We start from the raw sequence: 16,397 nt of genomic DNA on the forward strand, positions 1-16,397 counted from the left end.
ACGGGATACACAATAGTGGAGGACTGCGCATTCACTTCTAATTTCCTTAAGGTGCCAATATTCTTCATAAATGAACATTTCGGCATTCGGATCCCTAACCTAGTTCCCAGCTGCTAGCCTTCTCGCACTGTTCTTTTAGCGGAACCAACTTTAGTTGAGGGCTCACCCCCTGAAGCCATGCCGAGAACTGTTTACGCTGAAAAAGGGACGAAGCTTTACTTCCAACTTCGTCGGAGGCTTTATGTTCCTTGCTGAGACCGGGAACCACCATATTGACGTTTTTTCTTCCTTCGCACCCCTGGAACTCGGGCGTCGGCTTCTACCACGTAAATGCACAGCACCCCTGCGTCACGCGACTCTCGCTGACCTTTCACCGGCGCCGCTACTCTCGTTCCCAACTTAGATGTTCGCGTAGATAAGGGAGCGACGCGGAAACCAGCCGCCTTGTTCGGCATGACACAGCATCCCGACAGCGTTACTTTTTTCCCCCTTTTTGATGCACCGTGTCGGGCGCTGAGCTTTGAAGGTACAGCCGCCCTGATTTTTAATAATATAGCGCGAGCGTCGACTGAACTGCTGGTGAGCGCCTTATAACGGCGATAAGCGGGCAACAAGGCGAGAGTTCGCGCACGCGCACGAGCTTTCTTCCTGCTCGTGCGCGAATTCTCGCCTTGTTGCACACTTATCGCCGTTATAAGGCGCTCACCAGCAGTTCAGTCGACGCTCGCGCTATATTATTAAAAATCAGGGCGGCTGTACTGGTCGGGAAGACAGTCGTGTCGCTTTTAGTCTAACCTGTCAGTCGCTTGGCGCGACTGGACACACGCGAGCACAAAATAAAACCGGCGGTGGACGAGGTTGGCTCAGCCGCCGAGTGATGCCATTTACCGCGAGGTGGTTCCCCTCAAGATAGTGGCGAACGGATCTACTGTTGTTGGTACCAAACATAATCCAACCGCGTCCTCGCAAATAATATACCTAAAGTACGTGGTGGTGTAGAGGATATCATTTGGTACGCGCAGTGTGCCAATGGAGGACCATCTTACGAAACCTGCGTAACTTGTGGACACTCGCGCGTGGTGTGAACGTCCCGCTGCTCTGAGCCGGATGACATAGCCTGCCCACATTCCACTGGTCCCTGCCCTGCGCCATTTCGGTTGACAGCGATGCAGAGACCTGTGGAGGTTGCCGAGCTCTCTCTAGTCTGCTCCAGCTAAACGTTCGGCCGCTCGCAGAGGAATCGGACGAGATACGAGGTCAGAATGCTGCCGTATCTCGGCCACAATTCGAGGTTTAAGGTGCGAGCGCCTCCGAGCACTCGGGGCTGGTGCGCGGCGCTCTGAATAAACTCGGCGATTATCTTCGAAGCGAATGATATCAGCCAGCCTAATGTAAATCCTATGGCGAGAAACCTGTGACCAGTTCAATGTGTGACAAGTATATCAACGTGTTTTTTACGAATCATTGAAAAGTCGCTTCGTGTGAATATAATGTTGCGGGGTGTGAGCCACAAATGACGCTGAGGCGGCGAACTATTTCGGCTGTTGTTTTGCTGTCTTTATCAAAGTGGTCATAAAAATAATCAATTTTCAATTTTGTCGATGTCGAAGAGATCTAGTCGTCTCATTTCTGATCGTATTAAATGTTAGAGAACAAAAGGCGCGCAACTCTTCTATCATCCTTGTCAGTTTTAGTAGACAGAACAGTAAACGTTTTTACTTTAACTAGGTCAGCCGACTGCGCAATGACGATGCATTCATATCTGCATGAACTTGTTTCTTCAGGTGTGTGACAGGGCCGGATGGAATTCTCATCTTGCGTTCAGGGTTGCGTTTTCTCACTCAGTAAAACAAGACGCGGCGTTAAATAAAATTAAATCATATCTGTGGGTTCACGTGCTGAAAGCAGAACATGATGAGGCATGTTATACTGAGAATCTGGATAAGTTTTAAACCAGCTGACGCTCCAAATATATATGCACGAACTCTTTTTTTTCTTTTTTTTTTTTTTTGCATTTTGCCCCCATCGAAATGCGGCCGCCAAGGCAGGGATCGAGCTCTGGAGCTCGCCTGCTCATCGCCGCAGCCACTAAGCTACCGCGGCGCGCTGACTTTCTCGCACATTTGCTCGCATAAGTTCTCATTTGCAGCCCAGTCTGCAGAGCATCGCTTTAATTTAATTTAAAGCTTTGTCAGTCCGACTACCTTTCGTCAGAATCATCAGATGTAATATCGTTTGCGAGTTTGCCGCCTCCCCAGATTAACATTAAATTGACATGTCTACCAGCACCACATGGCATCGTTTTAGACGTGACAGGCCTTCGAAACTGTTTGGTGACGTTCTATCACAAAGTGTAATACTAAGACCGTAGCTGGGGGACACTGCTGCCCAAGTTGTATATACGAACCAACCAATTATGTTCGCTCATTTAGGTGACGTCTATGGCGGAGGCAACATTTCGTTGTCTGTCACCCAAAAATGAAAATGCTGTGGAACATTCGGCATGTGCATGACATCCTGAGTAGACACAAAACGTTTACTTTTAAGCTCACACGCCCAAATTGTTAACTCCCTTGTTTCATTATTATTTTTAGGCACTTAATTAAACCGCCCGATTCTTGGCCAATCCCCCACTGTGGGTAAGTGCCACGACCACATTGGACAACAACAACAACAACAACATCAGGGCACACGCATAAAATGTCATCAATGTTTCCCGTATAAAGACGTCGTCGTTTTTTCTTTATCTTTTTTTCTTACATTTCTCCATCGTTCGGCAGTTTCTGTAAGATCATGGAGGCTCGTCTAATTTGTCTTTCCGTTCCACGGAGGTTGCCGTCTGCGTCGGGCTTGCTCGGGTATCCGTCGCTACTTCTGGGTGATCTTGAACTTACCTTGTTTTTAGTATTACTACCTCAGTTACCACAGTTACTACCTCAAGGTAGTAACTGCAGACACTGGCGGCTGCTCTACACAAGTGCGTTTCAGACTGTAGAGCTATAGTGACTAGCTCTCTTCTTCTTCCTATTTCCCCTTCTAGAACTCTTGTAATTATGTGCGAGTGCTGGCAAGTGGAATAGCCTAATGTTTGGAATAGCCTAATGTTTAGTCTTAAAGTGAGCGGAGGTTCCTAAGCAAGGAGTGATTCAAGAGTGGGTACTGGCGGGAATGCATCCTTGGCGATACCGTAGTAGCTCGAGGTTGCTTCATGCGTTTGGGAGTGTCTGCTCGGAGATAGTTGTTTATCGATAAGCGACTGGATTACAGTTCTTCCTAACGCAGCCAGCGCCTTCTACTGATGCGCAAGAAAACAAGAACAAATAAACTGCCCAAAGACGGCAAAATTTCCCAGACCAGCGTAAAAAGGAGGAAGCTGGGCCTACGGTTACTCCGCTGTATTAATTATCCTTCATCCCCTAATAAATTAAATCAGCGGGCAGAAAGAACACTCTGAACACTCTACCAGTACAATTTGGCTCTTTTCTTTATTGGTCCTTTTAAATGAAATCACAGGGCTTGAAGAACACTTCTACGAGTGCAATTTCAGTCAGTGTTCTCTCTTTATTCGTTTCCTTAAAATCATCTTTCTGTAACTTCGTGTCAATGGGCGACTGGTGCCTTGTACGCCGTCTGCCTTCCGTCTCTTCCCCGGGAGCTGTCCGCAGGTTTCCCGACGTTCCTCGGCTTCGTCAAGTGGTCGCCGACCAGCGTCTAGATCAGCTGCAAGAATACGTGTGGTAAGTAACGAAATCCAGCAAGTCTCTAGAGAGTCTCTATAATAAACTGAAATATTTCGTTTACAACCGTTGTGACAAATATTATAAAATGATGTTCACACTGGTAGTCTTAAAGTTATCAAGTTACTGTCATTAGACAGTATGTATGAATTAAGCGTTGTTTAATAAAAGCACAAATGGAGCATTAAGTGCAAACAAGTCGTTTCTTCGCATCCACAGAACTGTTCAGAGAATGCGAATGATCACGTGATAGCCTGTAAAGTATGGTTATTTAGACGACCTAACCCGCTCCACTACGTAAGTTCTCGTATTTAATTGTATACTATGCCCGCGGGGATGAAATCTTACCGTACATTTGCTTCAAATTTATGTTTCATTGGCCGTAGTGGACGCTTGCACATACTCGAAAAGTATTCGATCAATTGTTGGCATTTACAAATAGTGACTATGGGATTCGGTATTGGAAAGTTCCCCAATATTCGCACGACTCTAATTTCGACAGTAGAACCAGCCGCCCACCACAACCGACATCTTTCTCACACTTACTAGAACTAAAGCACCATCTATAGTGAAGCAGTTTATACACCAAAACTTCAAACACTCCCTATCTTCGTTCATATGAAGCGGTCGTCCGACACGGCATTACATTACATCGCCTGTACGTAAGCGAGTGACAACCATGTTATATATATATATATATATATATATATATATATATATATATATATATATATATATATATATATATATATATATATATATATATATATATATATATATATATATATATATATATATATATATTGTTTTTTTTTTTTTTTGACGACGCAGGGGGAAACTACGGCGGCCCCATTACAAAGCGGCAAAGACACCAGCCATCGCATCTCCGTCCATTGTCAGGAGGTTCGAAATATTTTTTTTCTTTTACCTTTGTCGTGGAGTTGCTGGAGGTCCAGTGGTTCCGCCTTCTCCTCGACTTTTGCACCGCGTTCCTCGTCGATTGCTTCCCAGTACAGGTGCATCGCTAGGTGCCTGCGGAAGTGATGCAGGCGGCTGAAGGTCGTCCCGCATTGGCCGCAAACGTGAGGGCCGTTGAGATTTGAATTATAAACCGCGTTGCTTTGGACTTCGGCCATGGAGGCGCCGTCAGGTTCACTACAAGTAGACACATATCTGGGTTTCAGATGCTAGAATGGGCAAGTGTGCCAGGATACTTCAGAAACTTTTTTCCCCAGAACGTAACTGCGAACACGCAGCATTGTATGATGAATAGAGTAGAACTAAAAGAAAACATGGATGAGCAGGACAGACACCGGCAAGCACTAACGAGCAACAAAATTTATTGCGAGAACCATCTGAATAACATAAGAGGGAATCGCAATAATAGTAATAATAATAATAATAAACATGCAAAGAGCAAACCACCGAAGCGTGCACAACTCCGTCTGTCTGTGGAGCATATGAATACAAAGAATGGTAAGATATTTCCTTACAAGGTAGGTGGACTGACGGTACACTCACACTGAGATCATGAGTTCCTTTAATTCATGCTACCATTAGGATATCACTCGCGCGCTTGCGTTGTGGTCCGCACAGTGACATGCATTTGCCGAGTTCTCGCGTACACGGACACAGGTCTAGGGACATTATTTGCACGTACACGTTAGCGGTCGCACTGGCGCCGACTTGTCTAATCATACTTAATGACAATAAAATACAAATCGTACTCATAAAACCTAAGATCCTCGGCACTATATTTTGGAAATCACTTCTGTGGAATCCCACAAGGTGGAGAAAGGTTCGTGAAAGCGAGCATTGTGATCCACTCGAATGCAGCAGAAAGCTACAGAGGAAACCCATACGGGTTTTTTTAGAAATAAAGCTTTGCAGTTGAGCAAAACCTTTTCAGAAATTCAAACCCGGGGCCAAGGTCTTTGCGGGGCGGTCTCTCTACCATCCGACATAACCAGCTAACTACTATGTGCGCACTGCGAAGACAGTAACGGGGAACCGCGCCAATCCTAATGTCGCACTTTTACGAGGGGCATGCTATGCTGATCAGTCAAGTGTAACCAAGAAATCTTTAATGAATTGTAGGCATAGATGTGTATTCGTACTTAATGTATTCGTTTCTGGTTCGCACTACTTTGTATTCTGAGTAAATTAGGCCACGAGCACAGACCTGTCCCAGCGCCCATAACACAAGCCGTCACCGGCACGCGCTGTTGATTTGTTTGGCAAAACACAGCCCAAGCCGACTCTATAGGCATGTTGCTTGGGGCGGGTGTGCGCCACATGGAGTGCGCCACAATAGAGCTTTAGTTTAGGGGTAGTTATAAAACTTCCCTCCCTCACCAACTCGGTACACAAGTTTTTCTAAGCTGTGGGAAAGTCGAAAAAAGGGGTAAAGGAAGCTTCGCTTTTAAAGACAGCTGTAAGCTATATTGTGCGACAACTGATACAATTTTATCGCTCTGCTATATGAAGTGTCTTCTTAAGCATGAAGCTGTCTTTCAAATACTCAAATATGTTTGGCTCAGCTTCCCGAACATTACGTAGACCAGGAAAATCATTCACCGCTGTTCGTAGCAATCCCCATTACCTGAACGATCAATATTTCACATAATACATATTTTTGCTTACACCGGGTCAAGTTTATTGCTATGCATGCTCGATGTGACTAATCTTAGCAAAGAAACAAAGAAATTACAGTGCATTTCCTTTCGTGTGTCACATAAAACGCGTCGAGCGTATATTATGATTCAGAAGCCTAATAATTGCGCTACAACAACTTAATATGACTGCCGAAAATCCAACAGCCAGTGCACCATCAAAAAGAAAACAAAAAAGAGCAATAGAACCGTAGGCACAGCGTGTGGGAACGCGTATGTCTGTTTATGTTCTCTGTCCATTTCGAGCTTTTTATCCTGCTTAATGAGGCACTGCCATGATATTTTCGGCTCATGATGTCTTCCATTAAATGAAAATCCTGGAGTTCTAAAAAACTAGAAATGACGTGACAAGCCTCAGAGCACCGTTATTAATTTCTGCGGTAAGTCTTCTGCAGTAAAACGGGCGCTTTCGAAGAGTAGGATCATTTTTGTAGCTGTTTGATCTGCGCACTTGACAACGCAATCCGTTTCGAGTATTTTTTCGAGCGGCCGTGGCGGTTCTTCTGCTTCTTGTATGAGGTTGTCATACGTACCATTGTCAAGCTGAATTCTCTTATAGTTTCCGAATGTATATATTATACGCGAGCGTGTGTCTAAGTTTAAAAATTAATAATTGCCAAGAATAAGCCCGATATATGCGGTTCTTGGTAATTGGGTCTCGGTTGAGACCATATTTTGGCAAAAAACCTACCGTGGTTACAGCATTGCGAGCCTTGCTGCAGCTCTACGACGTGTTTGTAGACTTAGTTCGAAAACGTTGGCTTTTTACTTCGATGGCAATTTCGCATTTCAATATGGCTGAATGTAGCAACTGGCGTTGTTAACAGACCGGTGACTATTTGCTGAAGAACGCTGAATTTCAAAGAGAAGAACTACAAAAAAAAAATCCACTTAGAAAGGAAATTTTCATTCGTCCGTATTTAATAGTTTTTCTTATCATTAATAATATCACCACTATACGGCAATATTCAGAACACTGGCTTTTACTTGCGCCCATTTCTGTGGGAAGAATCTAAAGCCATGCAACTGAGTTCCCAGTTTAATAAACTATAGTAGCGTAAACTTATAAGCTCAACTTATGCTTTCCGATAAAGCAAGTGGTAGCGTTGCCTGCTTCTTCGTACGATTGCGACAGCGAACGAAAAGTTTGCCGGAAGCATAACTCACCGGGTGTTGTCGCCTACCGTTGACGAGGTGTAGTCAGTTCTTGCACGGCTCGTGGTCGGCGCAGAGTCGCTGTCGATGCGAAGCCCAGGACGTCGGTGTGCGTTGGTATGCTTCGGTATGCTCGGACGATATGTCTGACTGCTGCAACTCAAGAGCGCAGATATACGCACCACGGCGTCTGCACGTCCACTGTGAACCAACCGAAGGAATACAAAACTCGGGGAACCGATTAGATCAGTAGCACAAACGAGTGTCGCAGCGTCGTGGACGGCAAAAGGAATGCTGAATTTTCCTTTTCTTTCTTGGAAGAAAGCAGCTCTCGGGGTCCGTCGCTTTCGTCCCAGAAAGTCTTTGCTTCTATTGTCTGTCCGACCTTGCTTCGGAGAAGATACGCCAGTCGCTGGACTATTGTAAGCATACCTGCAGAACTAATATACAGCAGGACAACTTGTGGGTGAACAAATGCGAAAGGGCAGCTTCTCCAGCCGAAACTAATTTTTCTCTGCAGAATATGCGGGTGATAGTAAACTGAACGATGGTGGCACAAGGCAAGTAGGTATTTTTCTTTTATTTTTAATAATATGAGGCAGTTGCAGTAAATATATGTATATATTATGTATGTATGTATTATGGGGTTTTACGTGCCAAAACCACTTTCTGATTATGAGGCACGCCGTAGTGGGGGACTCCGGAAATTTCGACCACCCGGGGTTCCTTAAAGTGCACCTAAATCTAAGTACACGGGTGTTTTCGCATTTCGCCCCGATCGAAATGCGGCCGCCGTGGCCGGGATACGATCCCGCGACCTTATGCTTAGCAGCCCAACAGGCAGTAAATATAATCGCCCTCTCAAGTGTCGTAGACACACCGTTGCGGAGTTTACCGGAATCGAACGCCCGGAATTTCGGGGCGGCCATTTCCTGGCGCGTTTTAGGAGGCCGCACCTTTACGACGGATTAGGTTGCGGCATTGTTAACCGTAATCGTTACCGCGCGCCCTTAATCAGGCTTTTCCCGGCAGTTTTTATTGATGGCTGCACTCTGGGCAGTGAGGAAACAACGCCGGAGAAGTTGGCCTGCATGTCAGATTTACTTGTTGCCCCCCCCCCCCCTCTCCCACCCGCCATTTCGTGCATGATCGCAAAGTCATGCTACAGTGAGCTATTTACAGGAACTACCTGCTACCACTTCTTGGAATGGCAGCAGGAAGTGAGCCATTCTTCCACAACGGAACAGAAGGAACACTCGAGAGACACCCGAGGGTTGAGGGGTCTGGAATTCTTTTGTCCTCGCTCTGCATTCTTTCGCACACCCGGTGGCTTGCGTTCCCCGCCCTCTATCATAAAACTCTTGTCGCATTTTACACCCCCCTGCTGTACTCGTTCCAGGGGCAAGCCGGCTACAAAGCAAGATTCGCCGCTTTGCCCAACACAGAGGAATGAATGCAAACATGGTCGAACACAGCCATCGTAAAGCTGAATGGCAGCGTGGCTGCTTTTTTTTTTTTTTCAGCACACACTTCAGCGATATCCGTTGCAAGTTCGACTCAACACGTCGCAATGATGACTGAAAATTCAAGTAGACAGCACGAATCCAGTACCGCAGCAATGCACTCTAGACTTTGCAAATAATCAAACCCGTACCAGCTGTCTTAAATAAAGAGTACAAAACCACACCAGGCGTTGTGTAACTTGCAGCGTCCATAATGTTCTGCGAAATTATTTCTGAACTATTAAAGTGCTCGCAAAAGCATTTGAAGTTTATTGAGTACAGTACTTCAGATACATGCAAGTCTGGCCCACTCATGTCTCTAGCGTGCTGCGATATTTGGCAGAATGGCTTCCTAGGTGCAACGTAGGTGGTAAAAGCAAGATGCCGACGCTTCACGAGTGTTCTTCACGTAGCAGCGTTGCTCTACACGTACTGCTCGGTCGAGGCAGTGCTTCAGACCCAATGACAACCAATTAACGACTGCCGGCGAATACCCTGTGTAAGAAGTCGTGTCTTCTTAAGTTTAACTAGTCCTCGGCGTTCCATCTCTAATGGTGAGAAGCTATATGAAATCGGTCACAGTACGTGAGGACCGCACAGCCCAGCTGCCAGATACTCGAACACGATAACAAAAAAGCACACGCAAATGGCAATCTCTTTCGGTAGTCATGAGCAGACGAAGCTAGAAAAAAAATGTATATATTTCCTGGCAGTGTGGGAATCGAAGTTATGCGAAGAATTCTGCCTATCCGGCACTGTCCGCGGCTATTGCAAGTTGCGAGATGGTCCACCAACGCGACTGCGTGAAAGCAAGCAGTTGTATTTCACCGGAACCGGTCTGTGACCACAGAACCAATGTGACGACGTCGTCACGTTTATTTATTTTTTTCTGTTTCGTTGTTCTACTCTGGGAGAGAGAGAGAGAAAAAAAACTTTATTTGGTTCCTTCAAGGATTTAGCGTCTCGAGGTCTCCGTCGTCTTCTTGGGCGCCGGCGACTTGGAGCCTCTTCCGGCAAGGGTGGGCCCCTATTCCAGCGCTCCACTGAGCCTAGCCACCTCACAAGCGTGCTGCACGTTTCGAGCTGTTCGGTTACAATTCGCAACGCGGATGTGGTGCAGCCGAAGGTACGCCCCCACAAGTGGAACTGACGGGGCTGTACTGGCGTATTCGCTCGAACGGCGCCAGAGAGGGCCGTCCAGACGAACAGGGAGCCCTCATACCAAAGCCACGACACATCTTAGGAGCGGTTCTCTGCGGGGTGATTAAAGGGGCCAGCGAAATCTGGGCGACATTTTGTGACGGAATCTTGCTTCTAAGTATGCCTTTACTTAGTACTATGTAGTAGTAATAAGTACTGCTGTTCATCGGACGCTATTTCCACGCAATAAAGCAGCGCGTCACCGCGTCAGAGCATTGCGCTCTCGAGTGGGATGTCTTCGGTTCGACTGATGATTGATATGTATTACCGCATTATACCGTTTCCCTTCTTGACTTCTGCAGCAAATGTTCTTTCCCTATACTTCCCCGCCAAGCCATGACACAGAGGCATTGATGCAGCTCGAGCGGCTGCAGATGAATAAAAAATGACACATTGTTACTCCGAAGCCGTTTATTTTCTTATCGTAAAATATTCATTTGCACGTTATACAGCAGTGCTCGTTCAAGGCTGCGCGTTACGTAGGCATAACGGGTCCAGGTGGAGCCTTGTTAGCGGCACAGCGCCGAAGACGCGCTGCGAAACGGCAAACCTGGCGTTACGTGCCTGCCACATACACGGGTCCACCGCTGACGACAAAAAGACTTGCGCTTCGCCATTACGGACCATGCATCGGCTAGTCTGATGTCATGAGCGCGGAAATTTATGCAGCGGTGCACATACAAATTAATACTACCATATCACATGTCGGTCGAAAGCTTTCTTTTTCGTTTTCAATCACTGTCAAAGCTGCAGTTCACATTAAATGATACATACTTTCACCGATGTTCCCAGGCATCTAGTGCCGGCACTTTCCTGGTCCTTATAAAATTTGTGAAAATCTTCGCTGCAGACGGCGTTTCAGGCTAGGTACAGGTTATACGACGTTCGTTTTGTTCGCAAATGCCTTTTTTTTTTCATTATGTCGAGATAGGTGGGACGTAATCCACCAGGGTCAAGTGGGGAGATGCTTGTAGAGATGAAGCTTTTTTTTTTTGTGAGAGGAACTATGATATTCGTGATATATGCGGCCTTTCCATCCGGTGTACTCGCCTCGGTGCAAGTTTTAACGGCCCAATTGATCGAATACGTGGCGGCATTCGGGACAAACGTGGGAGCCGTCTCTCCTGCCAGGGGGGAGCCGAAAGTGGTAGGTGTACTGGCAGACGAAAACTTTGTTGCAGACGGCGCAGGCGCATTGTTGGCTTGTTATTTTTCAGTGACAGAAATGCAGCGCCTAGAATCAAAGTGAACCACCTCACCCAACACTGCAGACTCGAAAGACGCACATTCCCGCCACCGCACGAAAAATAAAACAGGAACGAGGCCGTCACTTTACGCTTGCTCCAGACACACACCTACCCTAGCCCCGCCGTCTTACACACACGCTCTGGGAATGTGCCGGCAACAACGGTATTGAGACCATGTCCGTTCGCGACGAGTCCATAATCGAGGCCGTTGCCAGAGTACGGGAAGCCTCGAGCTCGCTTCTTCCCGACGCCGCCCCGGCTGCGGGAGTCGCCGCGGACCTTGTCCGTCGGCGTCGTCGCCGCTGGGAGGCGGCTCTCAAAAGTTCAGAGCAGGCAGACCAGCTCTGGGCCGTCCGGCACGCCGAAGATGCCGCCCGAGTCCAAGGACTTCGAGCCGCCACATGAGGCCACCACAACAAAAACTGCCGGACCATTCTTAAATAAAGTTTCTTCTTCAACGACCTTCCGCCTACCAGTTTGCGCCAGAACAACTCGATACACTTATTGGCGAATTTACGCAGAGGAGTACTTATTTCTTGCGCTGCTCACCAAAAGACGGATACATAAAAACACGGACTGGCGGGCAAATGCAAGACTAAGTAGACCATTTCATTGCCCTTTCGAACGTAATAAATACCTGGTGCACAATGTTTTTTTTTCTATATTATGATTAATCGTTCGGTAAAACTGGAGAACACTCAGATACTAACCATACAGAGTAAGCATGCCAATTGAATATTTGTAAGTACTTAAATGAGTTTCTTTTAATCTAACGTAAATTTCCGTCGTTTCTGTGTGTCAGCAGAAATAGTTCTTGGTAACTTCTGAAATTAGTCGCATTTAAGAAAAAAACGAGAAGAAAGGGGGTCAACCTAGGGGCCCGATTATTGTTAGTCATATCATAAGAAGCCAAGACACACTTACACAAAGGACAACATAGGGTAAATTAGTTGTGCTTAATAAATGAAATAAAGAAACGATCAATTAACTGAAATTAAAGCTGATGAAAAAACAACTTGCCGCAGGTGGACAACGATCCCACAACCTTCGCATTTCGCGTGAGATGCTCTACCAATTGAGCTACCGTGGCGCCGTTTCCCCATCCACTAAATAAAAACAAAAAGCTAATTATTCTAGCAAATTTGACTAGAATAACACCAGGGCTTTGAGCCGTCTGCATTGGCCCGTATTTTAGACCACATTAAAGATTAGCGAGCATACATATCTTGCCCCTCAGGATAGGCCACACCTACAATTTTGAATGAAGTGTCTCTGCTGGCGCCCTACTTCATTTTCACGTCCCTAAGACAGGTAGTAATGTAGAGAGTGGATTTCTCCAACCTGCCCTAGAAAGCCGGGTAACTAGGACAGGGCGAATAAACAAAGTTTGTTATACGAACCGAATAATACCCGCTGAATGGGTAATGCGAACTGCGTTTATGGTTTCGCGGTGGAAACCCACAAGTAACTTGCGATATTCGGCAGTTAATCACGTAGCGTTTACATTTTTTACGCTAGAAGTAGCGAGGTTTTCCTTACAACGACACATTATACACGTGTCTACAGGACAGAAGTCTTTGTACCGGGCTTTCCTTTTCTTTTTTTCTTTTTTATGTCAAGGTTTTTCTTTTGTATCTTCATACGAGTTTGGCGAACGTGGAGTCCGCATGGGTATGTATCGGACATCCTGGTCAAAAAACGACCTTGCGACTTCTCCAATGTCGCAGTGTCGCAAATGGTATCAAAAAGTTGGTCTGTGTGAAACAAGCAGCGACAATTTCTTGCTGGGCCGGTAAAATTAGCCGCACAGGTAATTATCGCCAATATATTCGAAAATTAACCATATTGCACCATAAACTTCACTATCTACGGTATAATGCCACCTAGCTGGCGTCTTGGCCATAAGGTATTAAAGTAAAGGCGTGTCAACCAAATTCGTTGCAAGAGAAGTCAACGTACATGGGCGTGGAAAAAGCGAATGAAGTAAACTCGTCATGAATAACAGAGATAAGATCCGACCAAGATTCTGAGGTCTGGCATTAGAAAGAGCAAAATAAGGCAATATAATTCTAAATGTTATCGCAACTATGCAACGTCGGATCTTCTTTCTCTGAAAAATGAACAGACGGTGGCAAGTACTCGCCTGGGTTTATGTAGTTTTCGTCATAGTGTACGTGTCGGTAAAGTAATTCCTTTAACGATTTCTTCAACTACAACGCGTAATAAGTAGACAATCGTAATAGACAATCGTAGACAAAGTAAATAAATAGCCAATCGTAATAAGTCTGCACATTGGTGGTTTGGTCCCTACCGACGCTTTAACGCATGCAGATAAGTGGAACATGGCGGGACGCCGCAGTGATAGCTTTTTGCCCTCTCGCGTTGGACTACGCGTCGCAAGACGTCGCTACCAAGGATTTTGCTGCCGTACCGCTGCCTGATTGCCCAGCTTTCTGCGAACGCTAATACGTTTATGTGGACAAGACACAACTCTTTTTCCCTTTCTTGAATTGGTTTTGTGTGACCGGTGTCAAGACACTGCAATGTCCACTGCAATTGCAAGCGTTCCTGGACAGAATATAATGTATTTTACGCTGCTAGCTTCAGCATATGAGACTGAGGCTTCGATGAGTTTGTGATGTTGAATAGACATCAAGAATCGTCTTAAATCAGTACCCGACGAACTGATTGATGCGTTTTTTATGCGCCTGGGTTTCCACTCGGCATGATGTCAGTGTGAACCTGAATCTAGGCATGTCACGCATTGGTGCATGGGAACAGCAAAATATGTGAAGCGGTCGGCATGCGCTGTTTTACGCGTTCCGATTTTTCAAGACACGGAGTTTATGCTAGCACAGCAGACGTTGGTCATTATAGCCGCCTTTGGACGGATTGGCTCGCTCAGCAAGAAAATGTGTGGCTGTTGAGAGCGACCACAACTTCACGGAAGCATGGGTATACTCCGTTCAGGATGATGCCTTAACCTTAAGCTTTGTTATACTACTACAGTCAGTTCTGTGCACTAACGCTGTAATATGAATTCTGTATAAATATATATACATATATATATATATATATATATATATATATATATATATATATATATATATATATATATATATATATGATGATATAATGATATGATCGGAATGCTACGGAATCAATTCATGCTGTGTAGGCGTAGTTCGGCCAATCCTGACAACGATGTGGCATTACAGCTGTTCGGGTGCAGCATGAGGTTCCCACGACATTTCTCGGTCGCAAATTTTCTTTCAAAGTAAAAGTCGGCAAGGGCGGCGATAAAAAAGAAATGCTTTCTGGTATTTTACTGGCCGAAAGCACGTTCGGATTACGAGGCACAGCGAAGCAACTAAGCAACCATTACGTGCGAGCGTGGCGATGTGGGCTCCTCGGTTGTTCGTGAAACGACATGCAGTCTAGAGTCATTTTTTGACACTTCTGTTTTGTTTCCAGTTGCTGGTCACTTTCTACGGCAACGAATGGAACAGATGCCGAGCACCTGAGACGGAGGGTGCCGACGGATGGCTCAAGAGAGAATTCCTTGACCGTGAAGGCGGCCACAGCTGCAAGGTGTGTGATAGACTGTGGTTTGATCCCGACCTCACACAGCTGAAAAGTGTGCGCAGTCCGGAACCGAAGCAGGAATCCAGCAAAACGACGGGAACGAGACAAAAGATTCCTGAAAATCGCGCTAAGAACGAGTTCAAATTTCTCAAAACGACCGCCAGCTTTGTCTTTGCTTGTTTCTTTTTTTTTTTTTTTTTTTGCTACCCTAGTTCTTGGAACAGACGCGTGCTTAACGCTACACCACATCTTCCTTTTGATTTTCACAATGGGGGCTGGCGCGCACGCCTATCCCCACGACCAAAAATTGCATGCTCCAGCTACCCCGACTTGGGGAAGTGGCGTGCTTCAGCCAACCGCAGTGCAATGGACTGGCCTCCGCACGGGGCCGCGGCCTCCGTGATCACCGCCGACCCAGCACCAGGTAAGTATGCAGGGATCGCAGTTGGAAAACGACGCCATGCCTGAAACAATGGCATGTGGTACAAGTAAACAAGTCAATGGAAAGTCAATCTGAGAAGGCGGCAAAGCCGTAAGAGATGTTTAAGGTAAAGTATCGGACAGAAGCTAATCGTGCTGACAAACTTTTAATTTGAATTAGAGCAACGCTCTGCTGGCTAAGCTGCAAGTGAGAACTTATTGCAAGTGAGAACGTGCTGTTTTCATCTGCCCTGCCATTCCTGCCCCGGTAACTAAGTGGCTACGGCCATGAGCAGCCGAGCTCGAGAGCTCGATCCCGGCCGTGGCGGCTGCATTTCGATGGGGCGAAATGCAAAAAAAGCCTTTGTGGATCTATATATTTAAGCACAACTGGTACAAAATTTACCCGGACTCTCACTACAACGTGCCTCGTCAAGGTATCTTGATTTCGGCACGTGAACTCCCAGATTTTAAGTAATTTTGATTAATGGCGTGTCTTATTTTACTGAATGAGAAATCGCAGTACTGAACTCAAGGTTGACAATTTCATCCTCCGCTGTCACACACCTGAACAAATTTAAAGTTGATGTACAGGTAATTACATCTTTATTGCACAGACGGCTGAGCTGGTTAACGTAAAAACGTCTACTATTCTTTCTACTAAAATGAATTAGATACTAAAAAAAAGCTGCGGGCCATTTATTCTGTTTCATTTAATAACATCTGAAATCAGACTGCTAGACCACTTCAACATCAACGAAAATTTTAAAACTAATTATATTTATGACCACCTTGATAAAGACAGTAAAACAACATTCGAAATAGTTCTTCACCTATAAAGTATTTAAGTTTTTAAGACTTGTAGGGTGTCTCAAGCAT

The 16,397-nt window shown here is 45.8% G+C and overlaps 1 non-coding gene across 1 annotated transcript; it reads right to left on the reverse strand.

Annotated features, from left to right (window-relative positions):
- Nucleotides 1-15,367: 15,367 nt before the first annotated feature.
- Nucleotides 15,368-15,530, reverse strand: LOC126516960 (U1 spliceosomal RNA). Its single transcript, XR_007596163.2, has one exon. It is a non-coding gene; the product is annotated as a U1 spliceosomal RNA (small nuclear RNA).
- Between the last annotated feature and the right edge of the window lie 867 nt (nt 15,531-16,397).

This window comes from Dermacentor andersoni, chromosome 11 (genome assembly GCF_023375885.2).
Source record: "Dermacentor andersoni chromosome 11, qqDerAnde1_hic_scaffold, whole genome shotgun sequence".
Lineage (NCBI taxonomy): Eukaryota > Metazoa > Arthropoda > Arachnida > Ixodida > Ixodidae > Dermacentor > Dermacentor andersoni.